Source organism: Spea bombifrons, chromosome 2 (genome assembly GCF_027358695.1).
Source record: "Spea bombifrons isolate aSpeBom1 chromosome 2, aSpeBom1.2.pri, whole genome shotgun sequence".
NCBI lineage: Eukaryota > Metazoa > Chordata > Amphibia > Anura > Pelobatidae > Spea > Spea bombifrons.
The window spans coordinates 29,732,442-29,754,598 of record NC_071088.1 but is presented as its reverse complement, the minus strand read 5'-3'; the positions used below and the strand labels follow the sequence as shown (position 1 = coordinate 29,754,598).

Below are 22,157 nucleotides of genomic sequence, written 5' to 3'. Positions count from 1 at the left end.
GGAAACATTTTCACAAACAGTAAGTGTCCTTTAAATAGCAGATTCCTCAAGGGAAGAAGCACTGAAAAGTAATTCAAAGTGCAAAATAAGCTTGCAGATTACTTGAAAAATATCTCCAAATTTGGTAAACAAACTTGAACATAGTTACAATATGTTTTAATAAATATGATAGTTTAGGGTTTTTAAAATAATAAAACACAGAGCCTATCCTCGAGTTTGGGATATTATTAATTCATTTCACAATATACCTATTTCTAATATGGTTATGTTTATTAGGTCAAGGCACGTCAATCAGTTGTATTTAAATGACAATTATACTTATAAGACATAAACCACTGAATAAACATTAACTATGTTGGGAAGTGATTTGTTTGCAGCATAGGTCTAGCAGAGAGTCAGAGAGCTGAAATGTACAGTATAATGGGCTTAGGTAGTGGAAAAGGAAAGAAAGAAAGAAAGAAAGAAAGAAAGAAAGAAAGAAAGAAAGAAAGAAAGAAAGAAAGAAAGAAAAAAAAAAGAAAGAAAAAGAAAGAAAGAGAAAGGAAGAAAGAAAGATGAGAGGGAGTGAAGAGAGTGACACAGAGAGAGGGAGAGTGAAAAGAAAGAAAGAAAGAAAGAAAGAAAGAAAGAAAGAAAGAAAGAAAGAAAGAAAGAAAAAGAAAGAAAGAAAGAAAGAAAGAAAGAAAGAGAAAGGAAGAAAGAAAGATGAGAGGGAGTGAAGAGAGTGACACAGAGAGAGGGAGAGTGAAAAGAGAGAGAAGAAAAAAGAGGAAAAGAGGAGAAGCAATAGAAAAACAAAGCAAGAGAGGGGAGGAATTAGAAGAGATAAGTAGAGAGAAGAGAGACATAAGGAAGGTGCTCAAAGAAAGAACTTTCAAAGATTGTCCTTTTTTGGAATTGAATCCATCAGTAAATCTGGAAAGCTAGAAAACCCTCTGTGAGAAAACTGAGAACTGGGAGATGAACGTCAGTCTTACATGGATGAAAAGTGGCTGCTGGGAGGCATTCTACGCTGCTGGATTGTTAAAGTTGTTTCAGTTAATATAAAGAAGAATTTTACCCAGAGCATTCATGGTACCGAATAAGCCAAAGAACAAACTAATCTCTCATGCCTTGAAGATAAGTGAACATCACCTGTGTTTCTTAACACTGAGAATGTGTTACCAGATCCAAAAATGTCACATTGTCCACAGGGGAAAAAAAAAGACACATACCTGATCTGTAGTGCCTGGAAAGATTAGAAGTTCAGAAGTTCAGAAACTTCATAGATATATACAGCAAACAAATAAATACATAAAACTGGGAAATGATACATTTTGCTGAAGAAAGCAGAAAGAAATATAAAATAAAGATCAGACAAATGCTAATCTAAGTGCATAGTGTTTATTATTATTATTATTGATTTATATAGCGGCATCAAATTCTGCAGTGATGTATTTTAATCAAAGGCTTGTTACACTAATCTAGACAACCAAGCAAGAAGGTAAATTATTTAATTGGGAACTGCAGCATTTTGTTTATTACTAGAATTAGATTAAATAATTTTTTTCAACAACATAGTTCTATTTTTTAAACAATTCTATTTTATACATAATATGTTTTCAGACAGTTGGATATTGGCCATTTGTATGTGTTATCTTGTCTCTATTTACTGGACAAACCCCCTGACTCCTTAATATACTGCCTTGCGGTAAATAATAGAATGGCTCTGTATTAATCACCCAACCTGAAACTTGATGTGTCTATTCACTAGCTGAGTGGTCAGTCGACCCTTAAACACTTAGACATGAATATAGTTGCATGCCCTTGCAGGCCCCTCTATTAACCAAGGGGGAATGCACAATTGTCATTTTTTGCCTATTATGTGCATGAAATACTTAAGATAAAACAGCACTCTCAAAGATTAGCCACTCATGTGCCCAAAGGACAAGCAATACACTATCCATGTGAATGCCATGTTTTATTAAGTATATAGACCTAACCAGTAGTGGGATTCAATTTTTTTAGTAACCACTTCCGAGGTTTCATACGAAAAAATAAAAACCTCTCACACACACACAGACTCAGACAGTCTCTCACACATAGACTCAGGCAGTCTCACACACACACAAAGAGACTCAGGCAGTCTCACACACACACACACAGACTCAGGCAGTCCCTCTCTCACACTCATGCTGTCAGAGAGGCGGATCCAGGTCCCCTGCAGCGCTGCTGGGGATCTGGATCTTAGTCTCATAGTCAGATCTCATTTATGGTCTGATTAGAAGACGACCTTGATTATAAGACGAGGGCTATTTTTCAGAGCATTTGCTTACATGTACTTACATGTTTTCCCAAGTGCCTTTGACATGCATATATATGTGACAGATTGCATAGAAATAGAAGAGAAATAGAACATTTCTACTATGTCAGAGAGGCAACACCCGGAATAGAGCAGGCTTGTCCAAGGGAGGGGCAATTGCACCCCGGGCTGGTCCAAGATTGTTTACAAAGAGCTGATCCGACCTGGACCCGGGCGATCTAGGTTGATCCAGCCCTCTGAAAACAATTTTTGACCATCCCGGCCTGTGTAGACAAGAATGCAGTAAGGTCATCATGCAGTAAAAGCAAGGTTTGGGAGTTTCAGCGCTAGAAAGAAAACTGCAAGTGAAGTAAAGGCATGATGGTGGGATGGGGTATTTATGAACGAATGAATAAATAAATGCATGTATACAAGTATGTAAGTTAGAATGTGTGAGCATGTATGTATGTGTAAGTGTCTGTGTGTGCATGAATGTGTATGCCATTTACTCTCAGTTGTACACAGAAGCCATTTTGTTTGTGAATGTTAGACTGAAGCTGAATGTGATTTTGTATGTGATAATGTCATCACTGAATCACTTTTAAAGTGTTAACAAACCTGTTGTTAATTAGTCCACTGATTCTAGCACTTTCTAAACAATTCTATCGCAAAGTGAGCTGTATGTTGTGAACTGCATATTATGAATGAAAGAATGTAAAGTTCCTCAGCTAACGTTAATATAGAAAACACTATAACTGCCTTGTTACATCGGTTCTACAGTATTTACATGTATTGTCTTACGCATCATGTTTTCATATACATATACATGTTTTCATATACATATTTTCACATACACTTCATATACACAAACTAAAATATCCTTTGTTCCTGTAAGACAAAAGCTTTCAACGGTTTTGCAAAATTGTCACTTTTCGCTTGGCAGTCACAAGGGCTGAACCTCAAACGGAAGATGGTAGACGTAACACACAGAAAAGCATTGTTGAAGCGTGCAAATGTTCACAGAAAAAAGGGAACAATTGAAACAAATCTGTAAAAGATGAGAACTCGGAGACCATGCATTCAACATTAAGAACTACCACTTTTTTTCAAGCACCAGCAATTTCTTTTGTCATAACACTGCTTCAAAAGTTTATTACTTTAACCTTGCAAAGATTTTTGTGTACTAGACCTCGATTCCACCAAACAGCGGCATGTCTTTTTTTCTTAAGAGTTTGTAATACTTTTGTTTGCTAATGAAGGATTCAAGTTCCAAACAGACGAGAAGGAGGTTTTAAAAAAAGAGATTGAAAGCAAAATGGAGACAGCAAGGTGGGTGGTTTAATGGGAAGTTTTCGTACACCAGTGCTCAATCTGAATGCCCTTTTATTTGTTGCATGAATATGATCTTTGGGGCATGACGAATTTAGTTAGTGTATTATAAACTCTGGAGCTTAATTGGAGTCTGTAAGAGCCCCTGGCATGAAACAAGGTCAGCTTCAATGGACAACTGCATTTTTCATTCTGATAGTAAATCGATCAGCTAAAAGTTACTAATGATGCATGGAAATACTGTAATTGTCTGCTAGACTACACATCCTGTCTAACCTTCTGTAACACCACACATACAACGTGTATAATCTCCCTATACTGTCTACTTGCTGAAACAAGCAGTATTTTTTGCATAGATAGATATATAGATAGATAGATGTACCGAGACGTTATCAAAATGGCTAATAATTATAGCTGTTTCTATAAGGCATATGAAAATACTTTTTTTTCTATGTTTCATGTACCTACAATAAGTGCCTTAAATAGTCTGGTGATCAGAGACTATATTTCTGTTTTCTGTATATCCATATATAAAAACAACACATAATCTGTACTTTTTTGCTTTTCAATCAGAGTACAACGGTTGTTTTGAAGGTATTTGTTTTAAAAGTAATGAACTATTTTACCTCAGAGAAACTGAGGCCTGTGAGAAAAGATGGCAGAAGTAGCTTATCTAATCAATTTCCTGTCCTCTCTTCTTTAGCCCCAGGCCTTATAAAGGCTTTTCCAAACCAGAACATCTAGGAACTTTACAATACGGGGTGATAACTTAATATGTCAATACAGGAGACAGACGCATCCCCGCTGACGTAAGCAGAAGACCCACGCTTGAGCAACATTAAATATTCAAAGTGATTTTTTTTCCTCCTGATGAAGCCCACATGTGACTTTAAAGGACATGATTCTGCGATCTTTGCACATTTTTATCATCTATTTTTTATATTGATCCACTTATTTATTTATGGGCATTTTATGGGCATATCCAGCAGTTAATTGAAATAAGGGATTTTTGAGCTTGATTACGCAAGTCTGTGAGTGCAATGCTATACAAATGTCACACATTTGTAAAAATGTTTGGCATTTGTTTTTCCCTGTTTCCATAAGCAATCCCATTTTTTACTTGTCGTCTTGTGTGGGCATTGGAGAATGCTCTGTTTGGGTTGCAGCTGGCATCCGGAAAGTATTACATTATATTATATTTTTGGTGGTTTATTTCACTGATACTGACATATACCTTTTCCGTATCATTTTATAGAGGAATAGTTGAGCAGGTCCTGAAAACTGGAAGCTAAAGTGGTTCGTCTTATGGCATATATATACCACAGGTAGGTTGCTAATACATACGTATTTCTTATTTTAATCCAAACACACCATTAAATATCTTTATTTAGTGAATGAAATTTCACAATGAAAGATTTGGGAAAAACAAAAGTTGCACATTTGCGAGAAAGGGATTTATACAACCTGATGCTCAGTTTTCAAAGTATATTAAGTATATACTTAATATGTATTACAACAATGACATATTATTATATTAGTTTGTGTCAATAAGAAAGGCATTCTACGAATATACATCTACTAAATCCAAACCGGCATTTTATACAAAATAATTAAAGTGTGAAGTACCCCATGGTTTTAATCAAAGAAAACCGGTTTTCAGTAGTTGCTTTTATTGGACAATTTGATTAAAACACCGGGTGAATTTCTAAGCATGTGTGTGCATGTGAAGCATGACTCACTCTCCAGGGAAGCCATTATCATACATCACTATGTGTATGTTTCAAACTGAAAAATAAATTTAGGCCCCGAACAGAGTTTGAACAGGTCAACGCAGCATGCTGAAGGGCAGGTCATCGACGGAGCAGAGGGCTTAGATGTCTTAAGAAATTATGATTTTTTCATTTTAGATTAACTGAGAAGGAAAAAAAAAAACAAGAATATTTGTACAGATCTGCAGGCACATGTATCCCCTCTGTTTGAACTAAAGAAATGGTTTCAGGTTTTTTTATTGGCCTAAAGTAAAAAATTGATAAGGAACCTCATCCCAAATTGGTGATGAAAATGATAATTGCATGTTAAGGCATACAACAATTAGACACTTGAGAGATATAAATGTAAGGGGACTCTGTCGTATTCTTCCTGCATGTTCTGAAAGGACCCTTTGGACCAACTATGTTCCCTAGAAAGCTGCCTAATTTACTTATATGGAAGCAGCACCTCCATTTCCCCGCTCGCTAAATAAAAGAATTATTCATGGATTGTAATACTGCACAGATGGCTTCCTTTTGCAATTATTTTTTGTAGTGATAAACAGTATATGTAGTGTTTTTAAAGATAGATATATTGATAGATAGATCCATCAAGTAATGTCACTTTTGAAACTCATACTTTGAACATGTTGATGTAAAAGAATAGAATTACAACCAAAGTTTAATCCATTCCTGGAGCTGCTCGTTTCTTTTAGATGTTATTTTGACATGTCTCCTGATGTGTGTAACATACTTTGGGAATGATGCCTGCTACAAAAACAATTTAGCAATTTTATGACTACCATCTGTGGTGAAGAAAAATGACAATCAGTGATGTGTTCCTTACCTGTCCTTAACCATGCATGAATACAAACCGTATGATCTAGAAATTATTCTCTAGAGTTGAAGAAGGAGAAAATATTTCTGTTTATACAAACATAGGTTTATTGCCTTCATAATCAGGAACACAAATTTGAGCCTTTACCACAAATGCAGATTTGACAGCTGGTAAAGATCACAGTCTCTGGACAGACAATGTTGGCATGTTCTAAATACATAGTTTAGTACATTTAGCTTCCTTTAAAAGCTTTGAGATATATATGAGAATTTTCACAAAAATATGCAAAAAGTACCACGTACAAAACATCTACCAAATTTACTAAAAACAAATACCCCATATCTGTGTTCCCTGATTTGTTGAGATACCAGAAATATATTTGTTGTAACTGATTACTGCAAACGCCTGCCTGGACAGGTAGGGGTAAACAGTTTGAGGATACAGAGACGAAACAATGGCTGAAAGCATACACATAGTCAAATCAAACTACATGCATAATAACCAGCAAATGAAAGAAGAATGAAACAGCCGTGTACTGCTTCACAATACAAGATGAGTGCCAGGCACCGTAGGCTGACCCATGTCTCTACCATTGCTAAAGGAGACACATTTTATATATTTAGTTATGCGTAAAAGTCTATGTTATTAAACTATCTATGTGATCATGCTTGTGTTGAAGAAGTGGTTATGTGGGAAACAATTCCCCTGTTGTACTCCCAATCCTGTCAGGGTTCCCAAGGTTCACTCCAAATATACCAGATCCAAGTATATGTTCTATTCTGTTCTATTCTGGAACTTATTTTGACATAAAGTTCCTGTTATACAAGAATAATTAATAACACAACATATGTTGTTATTAATCCATTCTTTAACAATTAACTCTCACACCATCATGCCTTCATCATTTAATGCCTTTGTGTCTTAATTCTCTTCCAAATATATATTTTTTTATCATTTCACTCTGGACTTAGGAATTTTTGTTATATCATTATTTTATCAATATTTTAGTTAAATCTTTATTTTATAATTTGTTGGGGGCTTTTTTTTACATTCCAGATAACCACATAAACATGATTTTATCATCTCTAGTTTTGGTATTAAAAAGAAAAATGTCAGGAAAAAAAGAAGGGCATATTGAACATGACACATAAAGCAACTTGATGAAACGAGCGTTTCAAAATGTGAAGCCCTGAAAAAATAGTTCCGCTGACAAAAACTAAGTATATATACTTTTCCCCACTATCTCAAACAATACACGTGTAGTTCTGCTCATACTGCATTATCTGTAATCACAGACGAGATGCGTTACATTTCCTTTTATCTATCTGATTGTTTTCTCTAGGTTGCACTTGGAAGTCATTTTATTTTGTGGAATATTGTGTTTCTGAGCTTGCTTGGCTAAGTTCCTGTCTGTACCACTTGAACAAGGGGACAGTTCAAGGATGTTCTTAATCAACCTCATCTAATAGCCCATGTAAAATAAGGGTAACATTCCATTTGTGATCTCACAATACTTTTGCACTTGAAATACCATCTTTTTTAATAACCTTCAAACCCCAACGTACATTTTGTATTAAATCACAATTTAGAACATTTAGTTATCTAGTCAGTATTGCCTAATTACTCGCTTGACTGCTTCTGGTTCACTCTTCCTACTTTCCTTTTTTTCTTCATGGCACATTAAATAACCTTGTTACCGAGCAGAAATGACTCAGGACAATTTCTTCTTCTTTCTTACATTCGCTATGGCGTTTCTTATGATTACAAATATAAACAGGTAAGACCAAATGCATCAGTATGGTCTGTTCAGGAACTCTGTCCTCGTGCCAAGTAAATATAGGCTTCCCATAAATGGCTTTTTGCAAAGAGATATACTGTAAAATATAGTCTAATGTATTTTATGCATGTATAGGGGATATTAACCCCTTCGTTATACTCCCCTAAGCTTTTTTTTTTATTATTTTTAGCATATCTTTATTCACCCGTCATGTAGTGTACCCATACACATTATATATTGTTGTTTATAGGATAGGGCTTTCTCTTTATAACTTTTTTGTCTAGTCTGTCGTTTATTTCAGTTGATGTATACTTAAGTATGTTGCTTACTCTTGACATGATACCTTTGTTTGCATAGTTGTGAGTGGATCTTTACTAGAAATCAATGTGAGTGCAACTCACAGCAGGCACTCTCAAGTATATGAGTCAAACTCTTATTGATTTGCAAAATGGCTCATTTACCTACTAAATGGACCTCAGCATGTGCTAATAAAATACACATTTAGGGAATGAAAAGCCCTCTATGTAATTCTAAAAATGCTTCGAAAATATTGTCTTGCCAATCCATATGTAATGACTGACAATAAAAAAAGGGATTAAAAAAATAGGATAAAATGCATGGAGAGTCTGTCGTAATGAGCAAAACACTGTAACTTGGTAACATTTCTATAATAATTACCAACATTCTTGTTACATACAAACATAAAAACATATATTATATATATATATATATATATATATATATATATATCCAAAGGCAGATCAGACCCATTTGATCTACTGTATGTATATCATATTTATGATTTCATTATGTTTATTATGCTGGGAAGACCATGTGGCCATGTGACAATGATGGTGTAATCCAAGAACATGTTCCACCCATTTGCTGATAATTATAAAGCTGACCTGAAAAATGGCAGCTATGACATACGTCTCAAAGAACATAAGACAACATAAAAAGGGCACATGCAGGAACCACTAACAAGCCCAGTCCAGGGTTTTAAGTAAGCTAGTCTACAATCAGTCCAATAAAGTATGTCTTACACAAGTGGTACATAATTGTCATACCTAACTAATAAACAAATGGCTTATACATTAGACATGTTTATCAATATGTCAGTTAAAAAAACACATACATGGCATTATGTGCCTGTCCATCTTCAATGTATGGGGTTTGTGTGACAGTGGCATCGCAATGTGTTCCACCTGCAGACAGGGTACCCAACTTGGGCTGTTGCACATGCCGTCCTCGCTTTTTAAGAGTTATGCTATGTTTGGGGGGGGGGTTGCCTGACCATATAGTAGATTTCTTAAACAAAATGTTGGAGCTTCATTTTCTGCCTAGATTTGATGCAGACTCTGGTCTTAAAGGACAACTGTATTGAGAAAATGAAAATGCTTCTTTGATTTCCTTAAACACTAAAAACAACATAACTGTGATAAATCTTTAAGGAAAGGATATCTGAAGTACCCTTTTTTCAGCCCCCACGCTCCCCATATAGCATGCTTGGTGCATCTACACTAGATAAAATATCCGACCAAAGATGTGCGTCCCTGTCTGTGTGTGATGATGGGCACATCTTTTATACAATATATGGGAAGTGTGATTTCTGAAAAAAATGTATTTCTTATATCCTTTCATTAAAGTTTTACTGCAATTATGTTGTTATTAGTGTTTGAGGAATTTAAAGAAACCTTTATTTCTCACTACAGTTGTCCTCTACGTTGACACGCTGAGTAAATTTATCCTAGTGTGAAAAATGCATTTGAAGGAAAACAGAACACAGGGAATTGTTGAAGACTTTCCGACACAATATAGTCATCAAGTGCTCTACATACTGTACCAGCAAGACAATATCCATCCGGAAAAAAGGGCTACCACCTGGTGGTGAATTTCTGGCTATTACACAGAGGGAATCTCTGTGTCATTTCCTCTGTGAAAGACAAAAAAAAAAAAAAAAACACAAAACAAAAACCACATTCAAGCTGACCTCCAAAGGATTTTAAACCCCCTAGAATCTCTTGACAAGAAGAGCTACAATCATTCTAAATACTTCACTATCACGTTATTGTTGCAAAATCCTCTTCTTAACGGCTATTTAGCACTGTCGATGAAATTTCCAGTTGATTAAAACAATGACTACAGTCAGCTAAAAAGGATTACTTGTGAGTTGATTTCCCTTAGGAGAAGAAAATAAGTCCTAAGGAAAAAAAAAACTGTCAATCGTTTCTAGTTTTCTGTTTTCTTACAGAGTATATTGATGAGATGTGCCTTTCCTTATGTAAAATAATTTGTGATTGGATGTGGGCTTCTCTATGAAATAATTTCTTGAAGATTAACTGAATAGGAAAAAAAAACCTGTCTGAACTCACACATCTTATAGACTAATCTGAAGCCTGAATCCTGATGTCTACATCTATATGAATCATGCTTTCTTAGCTTTGCTTCTACATTTGAATAATATAAAATTGTGTTTGCTTTTTTGTAGAAAAGTTTGTAGATACTCTGTTGCCACGTAATGCTTTAAACTGATTCTTCTTTCTTAAAAACAATTGTATCAAGGAAGTGCACAGTTGTAAACACTTTCTAATGATATATTAGGCAGCAAGAGAACATTTTGTCCTCAAAGTTAGAACCAGGAGAAATGGGTAAGGATCTGAGCAACTTTAACAAGGGTCAAATTGTGATGGCTAGAAGACTGGGTCAGAGAATCTCCAAAACTGCAGCTCTTGTGAGGTGTTTCTGGTCTGCAGTGGTCAGTACTAGGGCTGAAACAACTAATCGATAAAATCGATAATAATCGATAATGAAAATCGTTGTCAACGAATTTCATCATCGATTAATCGGATCGATTATAAAAAGAGGTTTTTTTCAGAGCAAATGCTCTGAAAAACTCCTCTCCTTATATAATCCGACCTCAAACAGAGATCGGATTATAACACCGGAATCCAGATCCCCCGCAACGCTGCAGGGGACCTGGATTCCCCTCACTGTCGGCCGGTCTCTCACTTCCGTCTCTCTCTCTGATGTATGGGAGGGGGAGGAGGCAAAGTGATGTATGGGAGGAGGCAGAGTGGAGTATGGGAGGGGGAGGGGCCAGAGTGGTGTATGGGAGGAGGCAGAGTGGAGTATGGGAGGGGGAGGAGCCAAAGTGATGTATGGGAGGGGAGGAGGCAGAGTGGTATATGGGAGGGGGAGGAGGCAAAGTGATGTATGGGAGGGGAGGAGCCAAAGTGATGTATGGGCGGGGGAGGAGGCAGAGTGGTGTATGGGAGGGGGGAGGAGCCAGAGTGGTGTTTGGGAGGGGGAGGAGCCAGAGTGGTGTTTGGGAGGGGGAGGAGCCAGAGTGGTGTATGGGAGGGGAGGGGCCAGAGTGGTGTATGGGAGGGGGAGGAGCCAGAGTGGTGTATGGGTGAGTTCTAGTGGTGTATGGGGGGTATTATGAATTTTTAGGGCATATAGGGGGTATAAGGCATATGGATATTAGGCATATCAGGGGGGCATAAAACAAATCTGGGGGTAAAAGGTATATCAGGGGGCTCAGTTGCATATCACTGGCATATAAGGAGTATAAGGCATATCAGGGGCACAGTGGCATATCAGGGGGCACAGTGGAATCTGGCATATAAGAGGTATAAGGCATATATGGGGGCAGAGTGGCAAGCTGGGGGTCAGATGTGCATAACTGGGGGCAGTTTGGTAAATAAAAAAATTTAAACAAGGCTTTTTTCTCAGTTTTTATTAAATATGAAAAATAGTTAACATATGAATTAATATTTACTAATAACTTTGTATTAAAACCTAGTTTGAGAAGCACTGTGTTTGGGTTCTTGTAGCTTTTATTATTATGTCAGTAAAATAAGAAGGTGAATAGAGAGAGGCCATTGCAATAAAGAGATGAAAGTGTAAATTGTACGTTTTTTATTGCAATTTTTCTTCAATTTAAAATAATGTATTTTTTTATCCGATTAATCGATTAATCGACAAAATAATCGGCCAACTAATCGATTATTAAAATAATCGTTAGTTGCAGCCCAAGTCAGTACCTATCAAAAGTGGTCCAAGGAAAAGCGGTGAAACGGCGACAGGGTCATGGGCGGCCAATGCTCATTGATGTGCGTGGGGGGTTCCATTAATTTTACAACTGTTCTGGTCAGGGGAGATTAGAGGATTTTCCTAACCAGTTTATGATCCAAAAATCAGAACTGTCCTGCAAAAACCCCAACCACTTTTGGGCATGCATGCACTATGAAAAAGAAATATAGGGACATGTACTGATAATTAGTTGAGCTGTTAATTCAGCAAGATAAATGTTTCCTGTTCCAATGTTGATCCACCAAGTCTTTGTAGTAAAGTGAGATGATTTTACCCTTTTGCATGCATAGCTAAATCTGTGAGATTATCTCAGCAATTTCATAATGCATTCTATTGGGCCAACTCACTAAATCGGCAAGATGCATTGTTTTATATCCTTGCAATTCATATTCACCTCATGGTTCAGTAAATGGGTGCCATTAATTTGAAATGAATAAAAAAAGCCAAATGTTATTTTCAATATTTTGTATACTGTTTCTATAGAAAAAAGCCATAGTATATACATAGTATATCAAATACATTTTCATTTTGGGCGCTTTGCTAATAAACATTGTACAGGTTGCAACAAAACCGTAGAAGACAAAACTAAAGTGTTCAATTGAAACTCTTTTTAGAATTATCATGTAGTTAAAATGTATTTTATGCGTTTATACACAGTCTTTCATTAATTTCAGTCACACTGAAAAGTCCTTACCCCTAATTTTAAGGATATCACTTTTTATAGCCGCTTTAACTAACACATTCATAATGAGAGCAAAATATTAATATGAAACAATAATTCAAATTGGAGACAACTGCCAAAACAGAAACTTTTTATGGTTAATATAATTTAAGGACTGTACCAACATTAACAAAAAACTATGAAAGCAGGCTTATCTGATCAAACAAGGAACACTAAGAAACACTTAAAAATAGTTTAAAAACACTCGAAGCGGCTGAATCTTTCTTAATAAAACAGAGTGGTTTTCCAGCTGGGAATGAATCAAGTGCAATTTGACATTATGAATTCAGAAGGAAACTATTGGTTATTCTACACATAGGTTTACTAAGAACAGAACATAATTTTGCCTCTTTATAAGTCATTGGTAAGAACACATCAAGAATATGCAGTGCAGTTTTGGTCAACCACTATAAAAAAAAGAAGGACATACTGGAAATAAGAGTTCACAGAAGTTCTAGAAAAATGATTAGAAAAAGAATGGGGAATTTCAGTTATGAAGAAAAGCTGTCCAAATTGGAATTGTTTTCTCTGGAGAAAAGATGTCTTTGTGAGGATATTATAAACCTTTACAAATATGTTCAAGGTCAATACAGAGATCTTCTTGGAGATCTCTTTATAAATTGTACCCTCCAGACAACACGTGGGCATCTCTCAAGATTAGAAGAAAGGAGCTTTGGTGTTATGGTGGTTAATTTATGGAATAGACTGTAATTTGAGGTCATTTTGGCCAATCCTATCTATATATTAAAAACAATGTTCTTTTTTCTAGATATTGTTGTCACGAGTAAAGGTAGATAAGGTAATGTTGATCCAAGGTGAGTCCAAATGCCTTGGAGTCACAAAGGATTTTTCTTCTTTTTTTTCCCCATTGAGATGGCATTACTGTCTTAGTGTTTTTTGCCTTCTTCTGGATCTACTAATATGGGTCTGTGGAATGGCTGCCCTTGATAAACTAAATACATATTTACTAATAATAATAATAATACTAATTTACTAATAAGGCTTTAATTTGAAACATGTAAAAAAAAAAAAATAAATAAGGTTTTGATTTGAATTTCCTTGAATTTCTTCTACACAGTAGGTGCCACAGGTAAAAAATATGTTCAGTACAAATATATGTAAAAACAGTACTAAAATTTGGATGAAAGGTATTAGGACTAGAAGTTTATTAGAAAAAAAACAGATTACTGTATTAATATTCAGATTTATAAAACAGCATTGTATCTGTGGTGGGCACTTTTGGATTTGAGACCTTAATCTATGTAACAATATATAAAACGCAGTCATCACTGCGGACCATTAAAAGGATTTATGAAACTCTGGAGGACATCCATTGACATGACTGCGCCTTTTGATATTATCAATTTTAGGGGTCTTTAAGAAGCATAATGCAAAAATCAATCAGACAATTAGTGTCTTAGCGCTCTTAATTCATTTGAAAGACCGAATAGTAAAAGTTATGGATATATGCATTTACATTCTGTAACTTATGAGATCGATAATTTCCTGTCAGTACATTTTTTGCAAACTAAAAGTAAAGAAAAGAAAATGGCACATATTAATTAGAACAATCCCTGTCCAAAACTATCTATCTATCCCATTGAAAAATATTATTTTTACAAATCATGTGTAATTGCATGTATGTGGGAATTAGTATTAAACCTTGTCAATAACAACAGACAAATATCTGTAGAGCTGGAGCAACTCCACTGCCAACTCGACTTAACCAATGCTTTAAGAGAAAACCAAGCATGTACACTAAACAAACTACATAAATCACAAATTAAAGTGAATTACCCTTTGCTGCACGGGAAAAGGACAAAACCAGCCCCAATGACAGTAAGCTATCTTAAAGTATTGGTCAAGGTTTAAGATTAAGACTTGCTTCGCTGAGAGGATGACAAATAAATGGACAAATAAATGGAACGTCCTCAATCAGAAGTGGTACAGGCTAATATAGTAAGAGAAATTAAACATGCATGTGATAGGCATAAAGCTACCATAAATCTAAGGTACAGTACAGTACACATGCATTTATGGAGCCATCATTAACTAATATTTTGGGCATTTCTTGTTTAAATATATATATTACACCTGTATTATTGCCTGTATAACTAGGAATGGTATAGTTTGTATTACAATAAGAACATTGTTGTGGTCTAGTGTTGATATCCAGATGACAAATGGCATTATTATTATGATTTTGCTTTTTTAGTCCGATCATCACAATGGTTTTAAGAATGGAAAGTTATATTATGAAACTAGCAATACCGTCTAATGAGTATGTTTTTTTTTTGGGGAACTTCACACTGATTCTACTTCAGAAGTTGCCTTCATTTCACTTCCTTACAGTACTAAGCAGAACATTTACAAGACCAAAGATCTTATTCCCTAAATCTCAAGAATTATAACCAGATTTAAAGCTATTAAAAGTATATACTTTTTTTTTCTATATTGCAACATAATTATCGTGCTAAGCAGAGAAATGAGAGGAGAAATTGATCAACCCCTGAGTTTAGCAAAAGCTTAACTGGGGATAACTCTTAAGGGATGTGGCAATGTGGTATTCTGCATGCTCATTAGTGAGCATCTTCTGACTTTAATGAGTTGATACCTTGCGTAGTACTACTACTTTACATTGCGTGAAATATGCATTTGCTTTCCATAACTACCAAGAATTTGCCCTTTGAAGTAATAATAAGCAGGTGAACATGATAGATGGAAAGTTTAACTATATGTCAAATCATTAAGCCTCCTTGGATAGGTTATAATAAGCTTTATACCTTAGCAATGCCATTGAATTTTAATTTGTTCCTGTAAATTAGTTTAACTCAATATGAAATGTTTGATTGTAACAGCTAAGAATCCTTTCCTAAGGAATCTTGCACCTTCTTTAGTGAATTCTCCAGTTAAGTCACATCAGTAACCTGTAGCCTTAATGAACTCTAGGAGAAAGTCGAGTTTTAAAGGCTAATAAATTACCTTAAGCCTTTACTGGATTTTCCATGTTTAAGTATGAATCAGAATGTGCATTATTAAGGATAGATCACAATCTTAGAATTATTTTAAAATGCTAAATATTAGACTTGTGCATTCAGATTCGTACAAATTGCAAATTTAATGAAATTTACGTTATTTAGTCAATGGGTATGAATCTCCGAAAACAAGGCTAATTTTTGTTCAAATTTCGTGGGCACATTCTCTAAAAATTTCATTCACGTTCTCTTCACTCTCACACTCTCTACCTTCCTGCTTACACGTCTCATAGCTACGCTTCTTCTCTAGCATCTTCTTCGGAAGCGGATGGAGAAGGTAGAGAGACATTCAGAGAAAGCAAGACAGAGAGTGAATGATGGTGTAAGAGAACGTGAATGAGAGTATGAGTGAAAGAACCAATGAAATTGAAAGAAAATTTGGAGCTTGGGAGTCCCTTCTCATTTTCAGAGATTATTTGCTATAATTGGCAAATTTCATTAAAATGAAAAGTTGTCCAAATACACAAATCTATCTATCTTATTATTTGTCCTAGAGTTTTTATAAACCACATATTGGCAAAAAAGGTGCAGTCCTTATGTTTGATTAACAGAATAGAATTCAGCCAGAACACCAGCTTACTGGGTATGGTGAATATCTGAATTTATTTCCATAAATACAATTATATTAACTAAACAAGATTTTATAAAGACACAACATACATCAGTTGTATTTATTTTTTATGTCTAAAGATGATCAGGTCAGCACTACATTGAACTAATACATTTCCACTCGTTTAACCGAAGGAATGTTAACCTAAAGTCACTGTAGTAAGTCTTTTCTGACCTCTATTATAAAATAGTCTTTTTTTCTTACTTTACTTCCAATGTGAACCTATGAAATGACTTGAGTGACACAGGTGACTTGGAGGATATAGCTGGTCTTAAGCATTAACTCTTCCTTTTTGTGTCTACCTGGCATGTAACCAAGCTTCATGAACACAATGATTTCTTTTAGTGCTTTGAAATAGAAAATGAAAAGAAAAATCAATGACAGTTAACTTATTTTTAGGTTTTCCAAAGTCACTTTACAAAAAAAGTTTGTGTGGTGTTGTGGATATTAAAAATACATGGTTAAAGATGACAATATATGAACAGGAAACTCATGCCCATATAAAATCAATGATTATGCTAAAGGTCAAATGTGGATTTCTAGACCACGTGCCATTTTAAAAAAAATACAAATATTGAAGCGCACAACAAATAGACAAACAATTCAATGAGATAATTCTGATAGTTAGCAAATATTTCTTGTGATTATGTAATTGTATTGTGGATTCTATCCACTAGTATCAGTATTTAGTTCTTTAAAATATAGTGTGATAGTTGTGGTTCTGAAATGACTACAGGTATATGATCTTAAATGTATCCAAACTTTTCATCAATTTAGATTTGTTTCCAGTTCTTTTTTTGTAATGGACTTTGACAATCTATCAGGAACATCTAGGCTCCACAGTGAGGACAACAAACTGGAATCCTGTAGGCTATAGTACTTCGGGTCCAGATGTCTACAACCCCAAATTCACAGAATATTAAAAAGAACATGTGTGATACAGGCTAAAGGCCAATGGTTATGGGGTTTTATTAAGGAAGGAGGTAAAGTGGTCTGAAATTCAATCAGGATCAGGAAAGGAAACAAAAAGAAGTGATTGGAAAATCATGCATGAACTTACTAGAAAAAATTAAGGAAGGTTTAAACGTGAAGTATAATCAGCATTGATACAACACAATCTATCAATGGAAAAACAGGTGTAAAAGTTAATAGGTTAAGGTCTAGTCAGTAGGAACCTTCCTGTGTACACCTGGTCTTCAGTAAAATCAAGAGTCCTTACAGCTATACTCTAGAACACTACCAGATATTTCTTAGATAGGGAATCCGAAAGCAACCATGTGCATCCTGGGAAATATGTTCTTATCACACAGGTAAAGTTAGTATAGATCTCTTGATAAAACTCCTTGAACATAGTTTTACTAAATGCTACCACAGCATAAAAACATTATGTTTGCCACACTTTCTCACAAATGGTACCCCCATTAGCACTCGGTGATCAGGACTGGAGCGGTGGGGACCCGAGGGGGGGGTGAGTTCACATGGGGAAAATCTCCAACTTGCATATTTGAGTTTAACAGCAGCTAAATTCAACTTAGCTGTGGCATACTCAAGTATACTAGGGGATTCAGTTACCTTGAGTTACAAAAACTGGCTTAACTTAAGGGGTCGCAGAGATCGCAGCTTGTCTTGCAGCAGATCTGTGCAGTCTATTTTGAACCGGCACGGGGAGACATGAGCGTATGAGGGTCACATTAAATCGGGAAACTGAGGCTGCTAGTACAGTGAGCGATCTTCCAGACAGAAAGCTGCAGGAGTGGCGAGCGGTAAGCAGGGGCGGGTGGTGGGATGTGTGGATATGTATATATATATATATATATATATATATATATATATATATATATATATATATATACGCATAGAAGTGTACAATTGTGTGTGTGTGAGGAGGGATGTGTAGCTGTTTGTGAGCATGTATGTATAAGTGGGGTGAGATGGAGTGTGTGTTTATGATTATGAGTAAATGTGTGTAATTTGTGTAAGTTGTTTGGGGGCAATGATGGCACAGACTAGCTGTTGAAGTTGGGGGGTCCCGGATGAATTTTCACACCAGGGCCCCATGGTGTCTAGTTATGCCCCGGGTTAGAAATGCAAGTTGTAACAGTGTTGGTGGAACTCTCACATATCACCTTGCTTCATCCCTACCCTGTTTAAACCCCCATGCACAGAGCATGAAGGATGTTGTTCAATGTATGGGTAACAACTGGCAATACTTAAACTTACATACACTCACTCAACTCAAAAAGGTTTAATTTTAATATACATTCAGGTTGCATTGCATTCAGGTGTATGCAAGCTGTTTGGAGTCGATGCAAAAGGTTGACTTGAAATCTAGTTACTCGACCCCAATGACTTTTAAAGACAACACAGTAACAGATGCCTGTTCTTTGTTCTATCAGTGGCAAATAAAGTGGAATTTAACAGCAATTTCTACAATTTCACTTACAGGATAGATCACGCAGACAAAATATTTCCATCAGACAATAAGTGCTTAACAGGGTTGATTAATGTGCAAAGTCAATGCATTATATTCAGTCATTATTTCGGTTTCCAAAAGTGCAGTGTAAGGTCTGCAATGCTCATTTACATGCATTGCCCATTTCTGGTATTTTAGCTGTCATCAGGGCCAAAAACTTTATAGTACTTTTCTGCGCTTATTGTACAATCAGCATTATGCTGCAGTGACAGAAGCTGTATTGCTTTATCCCAATGTACAGGTTTTGTTGATTGATCAATTAAAATTTTATGCACTGGTTCATAAATGTCTGGTATTATTGAGAGCTCTAGCCATTTATATAATGTACAGTACTGTTTAATTAAGAGCCTTGTTTTTGCCAGAATGGGTATTGACATTAAGCAAAGGAATTTCAAATTGCTAATATAGCATGACAATGAGGAAAAAAAGATATTTTGCATTCTTTACTACAACTACAGCTTTAATAACCTTGGAACAACTTCATTTTCATAAAAGGTTATTACCTTAACAAAAAAAGCACTGTATCAGTTAAAGACCAAACAATTCATTATTCTAGGATATGTACTGCAGAACAAATGTACAAATGTAACTGACAAATGTCCATTGACACAGACAGTTCGGATTTGATCTATACAATCCCAAAAATGTGATGGCCAGTGTCATATTATTACTAACTGAAACTTTTCACTGTGAATTAAACACTGAAATGGCAAAATTGCAAAAGGAAGGAGGTTGGAGGTTGTGCAATGGAGGCAGAGTGATCCAAAATCAGAATGGTGCCCAAATGATGCGGTCTTACATCACATGGACACTATGAAGGTGTCCTGACAGCAGAAACTTAAATGTTAGTAAATATGACTCTGTTCATGTAAACATGTCTGAAGGAACTTCTTCCCTATACCTTACACCAGTTCCCAAAATAATAACAAAACCCACATTCTTACCATTCCGTACCGCCAACTATCATGCAATATATACGTTATATGAATTTGACCCTTTCCCATAAATTATGTACCAGTTATATTTAAATCTATTTCAACTTTCTCTGACATATGTCTCTTTAACGATAGTCCCCAACTTCAAGTCATGGATAATAGTAAGGGTGAAATACCTTTATATGTATATAGCCTTAACACTTGCATATTTAGCTATAATTGAGTATTGATTTATAAAATTTATATATAAATCAAGTGGATCTAAATATTGGATGGTCCATTATTTGCATTCTTTGCACGCTTTACATAAGATTTTGAAATGAAGAAAGGAAGTGGACAAGTTAAGACGTAAGAAAGAGGTGTTAGTATGTCTATACCCATATGAATAGCACACATGGCTTGAATGACTCTAAATGAAAGTCAAGCTTTTTATACTCGCCTGATTCTTTATGGCCATTCACAATGTTAAATCACTCCTTTTACAATGGTGCATTAAATGAAAATTATTGCAGGAGATGAGTCTTTTGATTGACTACACGAGTTTGAAATGTGTTTCTCTCAGAAGTGGTTGACGTAGAGGAACAGATCTTATATAATAACTATTGCTACTTTCTAGCGATAATAATGTGATATAAGTGCCTGTGTTATTATTAACTTGATTGATTTATCAAATTGATACATATAATGCAGATACAACGTCTGAAATTAATAGGTTAGTGATCCGTAGATTGTTATCAACAGCATCTACATATAGACATACATACACCCTCAACCTCCAAAAATTCAGCAGTCAAAAGCTAAGAGAAAAGTTTACCACAAGATACTTTCCTCATCCAGATACAACTGGATCAGTTCTGTGATGTGCTGCTAAACCAGGATCATACTCATTATACAAATCAATAAAAGTTTCTGCTGATTGTTACAAAGACAGATGCTGTTGTGTTGAGGTGTGGCTATAGGTATGAGTTGAGATGTGTTATGAGGTTTGACAGAATTTTTTTTGCACTTTAAGTCTTATTAAGTAAGTTCATGGCCTTCACGTAATTCAGCAATTTCCTTTAATTCATACAAATGTCCAAAAACGAGGAGCGACCCCCAACAAAACAACTGAAAATGAAGGAGAGAAAACTCCAAATGTTCGTTTGCATTTCATTTTTTTCATTCACTCTCTTTCACACTCTCTCACACTCTCTCACAATCTATCATGTCTTTCTACCTTCTCCACCAACCACTCCGCTTCTTGTCTTGTCTCTTCTTGTCCTTCTATGAATGAAGGGACAGCCCATTGTATTAGATGCCTATGAGAATGCCAAAACTGTAGATAGCACATGTACCAAATATAAGGTCAATCCGTTATGACGTTTTCTTCTTTGTTTATATATTTGTATATAAGAACTGAAAATCCTCATCTTTAAAAAAAAACCTTAAATATTTTGTACTTTGGCAGTTCCTTTTAATGTTAATAATAACAACCCTTTTCTGTTGTTCCTTTTAATGTTAATAATAACAACACATTTCAAAAAAATCTTTGCCAATGTTTGAAAATTGCTATTTTTCAAATACACTTCCATACATTTACAGTCAACCTGTATTAGAGACTTCCTGTTACTACAATCTCATCCGTGCTTGCCAATCATTTCTCAGGAGCAAGCAGGCACTCTTTTTGTCCAGTTCTAGTACCCTGTTGTTACATTCATTTGAACTAGCCTTGCCATACACGTTTACTATATTCAGATCATACACTGTGTACTTTTTGTGCTTGATTGTACATAGTATTGTCTAAACTTGTTGACCGTGTGGCGGAACTGGTGACACAGACATAATTGTTCAACACAAGTTAGATCCAGTATAGAATTCAGAAATTGTTTATTCTGAGAAGCGAACGAGATGCAAACTGTATATAATCTCCTAGTGGTTATCACCATGATCCATGCTTTCCACCAACGTAGGCAAATCTAGAGATTGTTCAAATCACAGCAATGAGCAGTCAACATGTAACATAGTATGTTACATTTATATCTATATATTTTTTATTATTATTTATTTATTTTTTAATTAGATGAAAATAAGTCTTTGATGATCCTTCCAAAAACGAAATTGGAAAAGCTGAACTTCTATAAATGGACAATTTAGCTGAAACTAACGATCAAACTTAAGTTGTGGCAATTAACTAACTGATCCTTATTTTTAACTTAATGTTTTTTCTTACTTTATCACTTCTAAATAAAAACACTTTTACACAAAGTAAATCATTGAGTAAGCCAAGTGTCTTAATTTAGAGCAGGATAAGAGCAATCACTTATTTACAGACCCTT

At 35.3% G+C, this 22,157-nt stretch overlaps 1 protein-coding gene and 1 long non-coding RNA gene across 2 annotated transcripts in view; both read right to left on the bottom strand.

Moving 5' to 3' along the window:
• The window catches only part of IL1RAPL1 (interleukin 1 receptor accessory protein like 1), a 541,156-nt gene that overhangs the window by 379,822 nt on the left and 139,177 nt on the right, over positions 1-22,157 (bottom strand). The gene's annotated exons all lie outside the window — the stretch shown is intronic.
• LOC128474921 (uncharacterized) lies at positions 20,990-21,629 on the bottom strand. Its single transcript, XR_008346412.1, has 2 exons — positions 21,523-21,629; positions 20,990-21,440 (listed from the first exon to the last, which is right to left on the bottom strand). It is a non-coding gene; the product is annotated as an uncharacterized LOC128474921 (long non-coding RNA).